Consider the following 10,462-nt stretch of genomic DNA (forward strand, 5'->3'; position numbering starts at 1 on the left):
TTGGCATGTTTTTGCAATGGCTGGTACCGGTTGTTCCTTTCCATGTTTAGTGCTTTCTTCAGGGTCTCTTGTAAGGCAGGCCTGGTGGTGACAAAATCTCTAAGCATTTGCTTATCTGTAAAGGATTTTATTTCTCCTTCACTTATGAAACTTAGTTTGGCTGGATATGAAATTCTGGGTTTAAAATTCTTTTCTTTAAGAATGTTGAATATTGGCCCCCACTCTCTTCTGGCTTGTAGAGTTTCTGCCGAGAGATCTGCTGTTAGTCTAATGGGCCTCCCTTTGTGGGTAACCCGACCTTTCTCTCTGGCTGCCCTTAAGATTTTTTCCTTCATTTCAACTTTGGTAAATCTGGCAATTATGTGTCTTGGAGTTGCTCTTCTCGAGGAGTATCTTTGTGGTGTTCTCTGTATTTCCTGGATTTGAATGTTGGCCTGCCCTACTAGGTTGGGGAAGTTCTGGATGATATCCTGAAGAGTGTTTTCCAACTTGGTTCCATTTTCCCCCTCACTTTCAGGCACCCCAATCAGACGTAGATTTGGTCTTTTTACATAATCCCATACTTCTTGCAGGCTTTGTTCATTTCTTTTTCTTCTTTTTTCTTTAGGTTTCTCTTCTCGCTTCATTTCATTCATTTGATCCTCAATCCCTGATACTCTTTCTTCCAGTTGATCGAGTCGGTTACTGAAGCTTGTGCATTTGTCATGTATTTCTCGTGTCGTGGTTTTCATCTCTGCCCATTCGTTTATGGCCTTCTCTGCATTAATTATTCTAGTTATCAATTCTTCCACTTTTTTTTCAAGCTTTTTAGTTTCTTTGCGCTGGGTACGTAATTCCTCCTTTAGCTCTGAGAAGTTTGATGGACTGGAGCCTTCTTCTCTCATCTCGTCAAAGTCATTCTCCGTCCAGCTTGATCCGTTGCTGGCAATGAGCTGCGTTCCTTTGCAGGGGGCGATGCGCTCTTATTTTTTGAATTTCCAGCTTTTCTGCCCTGCTTTTTCCCCATCTTTGTGGTTTTATCTGCCTCTGGTCTTTGATGATGGTGACATACTGATGGGGTTTTGGTGTGGGTGTCCTTCCTGTTTGTTAGTTTTCCTTCTAACAGTCAGGACCCTCAGCTGTAGGTCTGTTGGAGATTGCTTGAGGTCCACTCCAGACCCTGTTTGCCTGGGTATCAGCAGCAGAGGCTGCAGAAGATAGAATATTGCTGAACAGCGAGTGTACCTGTCTGATTCTTGCTATGGAAGCTTCCTCTCAGGGGTGTACTCCACTGTGTGAGGTGTGGGGTGTCGGTCTGCCCCTAGGAGGGGATGTCTCCCAGTTAGGCTACTCAGGCGTCAGGGACCCACTTGAGCAGGTAGTCTGTCCGTTCTCAGATCTCAACCTCCGTGTTGGGAGATCCACTGCTCACTTCAAAGCTGTCAGACAGAGTCGTTTGCGTCTGCAGAGGTTTCAGCTGCTTTTTGTTGCTGTTGTTGTTGTTGTTGTTTAGCTGTACCCTGTCCCCAGAGGTGGAGTCTACAGAGACAGGAAGGACTCCTTGAGCTGCTGTGAGCTCCACCCAGTTCGAGCTTCCCAGCCACTTTGTTTATCTACTTAAGCCTCAGCAATGGTGGGTGCCCCTCCCCCAGCCTCGCTGTTGCCTTGCCTCAAGATGGCAGACTGCTGTGCTAGCAATGAGGGAGGCTCCATGGGACCCTCCCGGCCAGGTGTGGGATATAGTCTCCTGGTGTGCCCGTTTGCTAAGATCCTTGGTAGAGCGTAGTATTGGGGTGGGAGTTACCTGATTTTCCAGGTGTTGTGTGTCTCAGTTCCCCTGGCTAGGAAAAGGGATTCCCTTCCCCCTTGCGCTTCCCAGGTGAGGCCATGCCTCGCCCTGCTTCAGCTCTCGCTGGTCGGGCTGCAGCAGCTGACCAGCACCAATTGTCAGGCACTCCCCAGTGAGATAAACCCAGTACCTCAGTTGAAAATGCAGAAATCACCCATCTTCTGTGTTGCTCGCGCTGGGAGTTGGAGACTGGAGCTGTTCCTATTCGGCCATTTTGCTCCGCCCCCCCTCATTATTGATATTTTAGTAACTATAATTTCTTTGTAGTATTACTAGTGGTTTTACCAGAAATTACAGCATGTATCTTAAACATAAAATAATCCACTTGGTCTTGATATTTTACTACCTCATGTAAAAATTGTAGAAACCTAATATAGTTCAATTCACCACCATCATCCTTAGCACTATAATTGTCAGACACATTATGCCTATAAACATTATGAACTCCATACTATGGTGTTATAATTGTTGCTTTAAACAGTCATTTTTTTTTTTGGAAAATTAAGAAAAGAAAAAAATCTTAAGTCTTTTTTATTTACTTACATATTTTACCTTTTCAGTGATTTGGTTCCTCACGGAGATTAACATTACCATCTGGTATAGTTTCTTTTCAGCCTGAAAAATATAACTTCCTTTAGCTTTTCTTATACAATAAATCAGCTAATGACAAATTTCCTCAGTTTATTTTTGTTTAAAATATATTTTTTATTCTTTTTTATTGATAAATAATAGCTGTACACATCAAAAATGTCTATTTCATCTTTGTTTTGGAAAGATGGTCTTGCTGAATGTAGAATTCTCTGTAGTCAGTGTTTGTCATTTAGCACTGCGAAGATGTGTTCCATTTACTTTGTCCTCCATTGTTGCTGATGAGAAGTCAGTCACCATTTGTATCATTGTACTGTGTGTAATGTGACAGTTTTCAATAGTGGCTTTCAAGGCCACCTTTTTATCTTTGTATTTCAGCAGTTTCACTGTGATGTTCCTGGTGTTTTCTCTACATTTATCTTGCATAGGTCTCACTAAACATAAGTTAAAAGTTTTCAAGCATTTAAAAGAAAATTTCCTTTGCCTCTCTTTCTGGGACTTCATTACACATAAGTTACTGCTTGGTAGTCTCACATGTCGCTACAGTTCTGTTCATATTTCTTCACTTTTTTTTCTTTCCAGATTTTACATTAGATATTTTCTTTTGACCTACCTTCAAGTTTAATAGTTTCTTCTGCTGTTAAATTCTTCTAGTAAAATTTTATTTCTGTTACTACACTTTCCAGCTTTAGAATTTGAGTTGGTATTTTTCTCTGCAATTTCTATACATCTGCTAAGATTACCCATCTGTTGTTTTATTATATGTATAACATTCTTAAGTTTTTGAACATACTTATAGTAACTACTTTAAAACTTCTCTGATAATTGCAGCATCTGGGTTCTCTCAAGCCAGTTTATACTGACTGTTTTTTTTTTTTTTTCTTGAGTATGGATTACATTTTCCTTGTTCTCAGCATGTTGAGTGATTTTTTAAATTGAATCTATGCATTATAAATGACACATTTGTGAAGACTCTGGAATATTTCATATTCTTCTAAACAATAATTTTTGGTCTAGAATATAGTCAATTTGACTGTACTCAAAGTCCAGACTCCAGTTCCCCTGTGGTAAAAATCAGCTGAAATCTCCCCTTAGTTCTTGATATGGTTTAGCTCCGTGTCCCTCACCTAAACCTCATCTAGAATTGTAATCCTCATATGTCAAGAGAGGAAAGTGGTGGGAGGTGATTGAATCATGGGGGCAGTTTCCCCCATGCTGTTCTCATGACTGTGAGTGAGTTCTCATGAGATTTGATGGTTTTAAAAGTGTGGCACTTTCTCTCTCTCTCTCTCCAGCCATCATGTAAGATGTGCCTTGCTTTCTTTTCTCCTGCTGCCATGATTGTAAGTTTCCTGAGGCCTCCCCAGCCATGTGCAACTGTGAGCCAATTAAACCTTTTTTCTTCATAAATGACCCAGTCTCATGTAGTTCTTTATATAAGTGTGAAAATGAACTAATACAGAAAATTGGTACCAGTAGTTTGGGGCACTGCTTATTAAAGATACTTGAAAATGTAGAAGCAATTTTGGAATTAGGTAACAGACAGACATTGGAACAGTTTGGAGGACTCAGAAGAAGACAGGAAGATGTCGAATGTTTAGAACTTTATAGAGACTTGTTGATTTGTTTTGACAAAGGTGCTGATAGTGATATGAACAATAAAATCAAGGCTGAGGTGGTCTCAGATGGAGATGAGGAACTTATTGGGAACTGGAGTAAAGGTTACTCTTGCTATGTTTTAGCAAATAGACTGGTGGCATTTTGCCCTTGCCCTCGAGATCATGGAACTTTGAACTTGAGAGAGATGATTTAGGGTATCTGGCAGAAGAAATTTCTAAGCAGCAAAGCATTCAAGAGGTGACCTCACTTTTTCTGAAAGCATACAGTCATATGCATTCACAAAGAGATGATACAAAATGGGAACTTATGTTTAAAAGGGAAGCAGAACATAAAAGTTTGGAAAATGTGCAGTCTGACCATGTGGTAGAAAACAAAAATCCATTTTCTGGGGAGAAATTCAAGCCAGCTACAGAAATTTGCATAAATAACAAGGAGCCGAATGTTAATAGCCAAGATAATGGGGAAAATGTCTCCAGGGCATTTCAGAGATCTTCATAGCAATTCCTCTCATCACCGGCCCAGAGGCTTAGGAAAGAAAAATGGTTTTGTGGGCTGGGCCCAGGGCCATGCTGCTATGTGCAGCCTTGGGACACGGTGTCCTGTGTCTCAGGTGCTCCAGCTCCAGCCATGGCTAACAGAGGCCAGTGTACAGCTCTTGCCATTGCTTCAGATATTGCAAGCCCCAAGCCTTGGTGGCTTCCACGTGGTGTTGGCCCTGTGGGTGCACAGAAGAGTTGAGGTGTGGGAACCTCTGCCTAGGTTTCAGAGGATGTATGGAAACGTCTGGATGTTCAGGCAAAAGTTTGCTGCAGGGACAGATTCTGCATGGAGAACCTCTAGTAGGGCAATACAGAGGGGAAATGTGGGGTTGGAGCTCCGCCCAGAGTCCCCACCGGGACATTGCCTAGTGGAGCTGTGACAAGAGGGCCACCATTGTCCAGATCCCACAGTGGTAGATCCACTAACAATTTGTACTGTAAACCTGGAAAAGCCATAGACGCTCAGCGCCAGCCCATGAAAGCATCCACAGGAGAGCAGCCATGGGGGCTATTCCCTGCAGATCTGAGCTGCCTAAGACCTTGGGAGCCCACCTCTTCCATCAGCATGCCCTGGATATAAGACATTAATCAAAGGAGGTTAGTTTGGAGCTTTAAGATGTAATGACTGCCCTGCTGAGTTTTGGACTTGCATGACACCTGTAGCTTCTTTGTTTTGGCCAATTTCTCCCATTTGGAATGGGAGCATCTACCCAATGCCTGCACCCACATTGTATCTTGGAAGTAACTAACTTGCTTTTGATTTTGCAGGCTCATAGGTGGAAGGGACTTTCCTTGTTTCAGATAAGGCTTTGGACTTGAAAAATGGGTTAATGCTAGATGAGTTAAGACTTTAGGGGACTGTTGGGAAGGCATGACTGCATTTTAAAATGTGAGAAGAACACAAGATTTGGGAGGGGCCAGGAGTGAAATGATGTGGTTTGGCTCTGTATCCCCACCCAAATATCATCTAGAATTATAACCCCCACAAGTTTAGGGAAGAGCCTGGTGGGAGGCGATTGGATCATAGAGGCAGTTTCCTCCATGCTGTTCTCATGACAGTGAGTGACTTCTCACAAGATTTGATGGTTTTAAAAGTGTGGCACTTTCCCCCCTCCTCTCGGTCTCTCTCTCTCTTGCTGCCATGTAAGACATGCCTTGCTTTCTCTTCACCTTCTACCATGATTGTAAGTTTCCTAAGGCCTCCCCAAACATGTGGAACTGTGAGTCAATTAAACCTCTTTTCTTTATAAATAACCCAGTCTCAGGTAATTCTTTATAACAATGTGAAAACAGAACAATACAGTTTCTTTAGTTTCCAGCTGCTGTATTTTTTTTAAGAAACCCCCCTACAAAGTCTCCCCCTTGCAGGCAGAGTTCTTGGGTGGATCTTGTTAGTAAATTATTGAGTTAACACTCTCTATGGTAGCCTTTCTTCCAGGTACTCTCCTAAAACTTGGTCATTGTTCTGCTAGCCTGAACTGTATCCTCTGACACCTCACACCAATAAGGCAGTAGCTCTCTGCAGATGAGGCAGCATGCAAACTGAGTATGGGGCAGTAGAGGCTTGGGAGGCCTTTAGGCCTAAAGCTGCCAATTTTCCAATTTCATTCCTTTTTCTCCATATTTGCTCTTGAGAGCCTTTAAATAGTTGTATTTTTCAAATATATTTTCTATATTTTAAAAATATAGACAGGTTATTTCAAACAAGCCACTCTGCCATTACCAGAAATCATACGTCTTATGTGACTATTAAGTTTTTTCCTCCTCTAGTCCTTCTATGCTTGAGTTCCACTGAAGAGTCACTTTCTCATATGTGAAAGAATATTCTTTGCTGATCAGTGTGCGGACTTTTTTCTCCTGCTAGAGTCTCAAAAAACAATGCAGCTATGTAATTGCTACAATTTATTAACCTTAACTCACTTTACCTCACAAAATGGCAGAAAGTAGCCAGAATTTATTTTTCATGTCTAGTACTCAGAAAGGAGGATGGGAAAACTGTGAAAAGGAAAAAATTGTTTTTGAAATCAATTCTGTCCTCTTTACAGATAACTAGTGCAAAAGTTCAATAGTCTCTTTCATTTTACTTTCTTAGATAACTTACTGAGAAGAACCTATTGCCCAGGATATGTCCTTTCTATTGAACCTGGAGGCTGTTTCTGAATATCTAGAGTCTTCGTGGTCTTCAATGTTCAGCCACCATTTTATGCTTTAACAAAAATTTCTTGGTTGGAAAATCTTTGAGAACATAAACTGTTCACCAGTGTACCTGTTCCTAAATTCATACTTTTTTGAATTCTGGTCAGTTCTATTCACATACAAAGTTGAAACCAATAATACAGAAAATATTATTTTGGGAAGGAGAGGGAAAGTAAGAGTTGAAAGCTAGAATTTATAAATGTCAGGAAGTTAGAACAGAAGACACTTGAGTATGTAAATAGATATTCAATATATTAAATTCAGATAATAATATTTTGAGTTCTTCAGAAGTATCTGGCTTATAATAGGTGTCAAATAATTACTTGTTAAAGGAAAATTATTTATTTAAAATAGTGAATGATAGAGTATCTTTATTCATGCTATCTACTGTGATTCATTTGAAAGCCAGTTTTATTTAACTTTTCTAGGAAGAGAGACTAAAAGTTTGTAGCACAACCTCTGAGACTGCCTCCAACTCTAAAATATATATATATGTCTATCTGTCTATTCTATCTATCTATCTATCTATCTATCTATCTATCTATCTTCTATCTGGCATATATCATCTATCTATATATGATTGTGTGTTTCTAGATCAAAACAAGCTTGACAAGGCCTCCTCCAGGCATACCATGATAAGTCTTTGCCCATCTCTATGACAACACTTCACACTGTTTTGTAATAATTTACAGAGTTGTCACCTCCATCAGACAGTGAACTGAAGGATGAGAGCAGTGCTGTAATAATTTTAGAAGATCTCAGCCATAATTACTGCCTGCTATACACAGTAGAAACTCAGAAAATGATAAATGGGTACATGTGGGACTTTTTGTACGTAAATGAATGGTTTACTTTTTATGTAAATTATCATCAAGGGTTTTTTCTATATCATATTAATATGCAAAATTAGACTGCTATTGAGAATGTACAGTTTCAGCACTAATTTATTGGCTGCCTCTTAAGGGCCAGGGGCTAAAAGGGTGCAGAAGATGTAAAAATGAGGACATATGTCCATGTGCTAATAGCACTTACAGAGGAACAATGGCTTCTGTTGCCTATTTTCATGTTAAGCAAAAATTGTCACAGGAAGTAAGGCTACTATGACTGGAATCTCCTTTGGAATTCTTAAGATCAATATAATAGTCATGAATAGTCATAATAGTCTTTTTAAATATTTGATTGTTTTAAATGTAATTTCTACTTAAAGATTTATGGCTAAGATATATCAGCAGGCAATGCTCTTAGGCTAAGACTTTCCAAGGGTTATTTTCGATATCTACCTTTAATTCACAAGCCAAAAGAATACCAGGAATTATTGTACACCACATTCTGCGATATTCAATTATGATAGATTTATTTCCAAAATATAAATTGTAACATCTCAATTTTACCGTAAGATAAACCAGATGAAGTAAGTAAGGCACACATGGTTGGCACATAGGAAAAAAAATTGATGTCTCTTCTCATTTCTAGGATTTGGTAAAAGAATAATGGATTTATATAATGAGTCAAGATTGCCCAAAGACAACTTTTAGATTACTGAATTGCATAAAGAAATGACTAGTTGCTTTAGCTGATCAGCTCTGCTCTTTAGAAAGAAGTAGCACCAGTTTAGTAAACTCAAGGAAACAGAACGCATTGGAGCACCTCACCAAAGTGAAGTTAGGAAACAAATGTTAGAATTTAAAATTCTGGAGAAGAGAGAATTGGGTCATTCTTATATTTTCTAGAACTAAAGACACAGCAAAATGTGAAATATTCCACTAACATCTACCACCTCATAGCCATTGCCCTTGTCTCTTCTAGCGTAGGTCTAGCTCCATTGTTTTAATCTGGACAATTTTAGTAACGTGTTAGCTCAGTTCTGTGTCTGCAGTCTCAGCTTCCTCTTGTATGTACTCCAGAGACCCACCAGAGTGGAAGGAACATGTCGTTTTCATGCTCAAGTTCCTTCAGCAACTCCATCAGAGAACAAAGCCCAAAGACAGCCTGGTATTTAAATCTTTTTATACATTCCCTCTTTGCAAGATCTTTTAAAATAGCAACATTAATAATAATAATAATAACAGCAACTATATTCTGTGCACATTGTTGAGACATTTCACATGGCCACATTCAAACGTTTGTCTATGTTTGCTGTTTCACTATATTTGCAGTCCTTGCAGCACAGATATGTTTTTTCTATCAGTTCTATAAACAATATTACACAAAGTGTCTAGCAGTGACTGGATTAATTAAGGGGCCACCAAGTTCCAAGGCAATTTAAGAAAGAATTTTAACGCTGCCATGAAATCCAAAGCACTTGTTCACGTTTAACAAGCTGTGCAGTGAAGGAAAGGCGATGAAATTTGGCACTGCAAGGGATGGAACAGACACTTTTTTTTCACCCGAATGATCACTAGATGCGGTAAAAACAGAAAACTCTTTTTAGCTTTTTATTTTTTAAGACAGAGTAATGGGAGATCTTGTGTTTCCGCCTAATGCTAATTTTCTGACTCAAAATGACCAAATCACTTTTCAGGGCTAGTGAAATTGTTCAATGGAATGTCATTATGCTGGGAAATGAAATTAATGTGTGGTCCAAAAATAAAATCGACTTTCTGTAAAAACAGGGTATTGGTAGACGCTGAAAGGATGTTTTAAAAAGGATAAAATGACAGCAACCCCAAGACATTTTAAAAATGCAGTAATGTAGTTATTCTGATCATTTTTTTCTTCTTAAAAATGTTTTTCCACATATATTTGGATCAAATGTCTACAATTATATTTTATTATTATTTTACATTTCCTTGTATATTCCAAATGGAGACTGTGTTCATTCCTTTACCCATACCATCAGCTAGCCCGAAACATTCAAACACCACACCCTCATCTCCTACAAAGATCAGCTAGAAACACCACATTGCACTCAAAATAATTTCTCAGGAAATTCTTGCTTGTTTGTAAAACTGTTTTAACTAAGATTCTGTTTCCACCTACTCCAAAATCTGGGAGTAGTGGCTTCCAGCTTGATCTTGTGGCCCTTCTAGACTTGGTGTTGACCCCTTATCTCCTGGTAGCCATTCCCTTTCTTTACAGACAGCAGCTCTGCCCAACTCCCGTGACCTTCTATTGTTTGAAAAAGAAAGTGTTCCCTCTAATGTCAACACCGAGTCACATGTTGCTGTAATAAATGTAACTGTCAAGATTCTTTGTCCTCAACGCACCTTTGACATGGTTGATCACTCCCTGCTCTTTGACAGTCTCCAGTTATTTGACTTCTGGGATGTCGCCCTCTCTGGATTCTCCCCCTACCCACCTTGACTGTTACTTCTATATCTTTTTTTGCTGGTTCTACCTCATCTCCTTGACTCAGTCTTGGACATCTTTTCTTTTCTCAATGTACTCACCTTCTTCATGGTGCCATCAGTCTCATAGCATTAAAATCTATCTATAGGCTTGTGTCTCCCAAATGGTGACTCTCTTTTCTAGTCCTTTCCCCTGGACTCGAATTTCCAGTTGTCTGCTTTACATCCCCACACAGACACCTAATAAACATCTTAAATCTAGCATGTCCCAAATAGAGTTATTTCCAGCCTTCTGCATCTCAGTTTTGGCACCTCCATCATTTGCACCACTCAGACCCAGTCATCTGTGATTCTTCTCTTACTCTCCCACTCCACATCAAATCTCCCATCATGCCAATGTCGCC

This window comes from Macaca fascicularis, chromosome 12 (genome assembly GCF_037993035.2).
Source record: "Macaca fascicularis isolate 582-1 chromosome 12, T2T-MFA8v1.1".
In the NCBI taxonomy this organism is placed as follows: domain Eukaryota; kingdom Metazoa; phylum Chordata; class Mammalia; order Primates; family Cercopithecidae; genus Macaca; species Macaca fascicularis.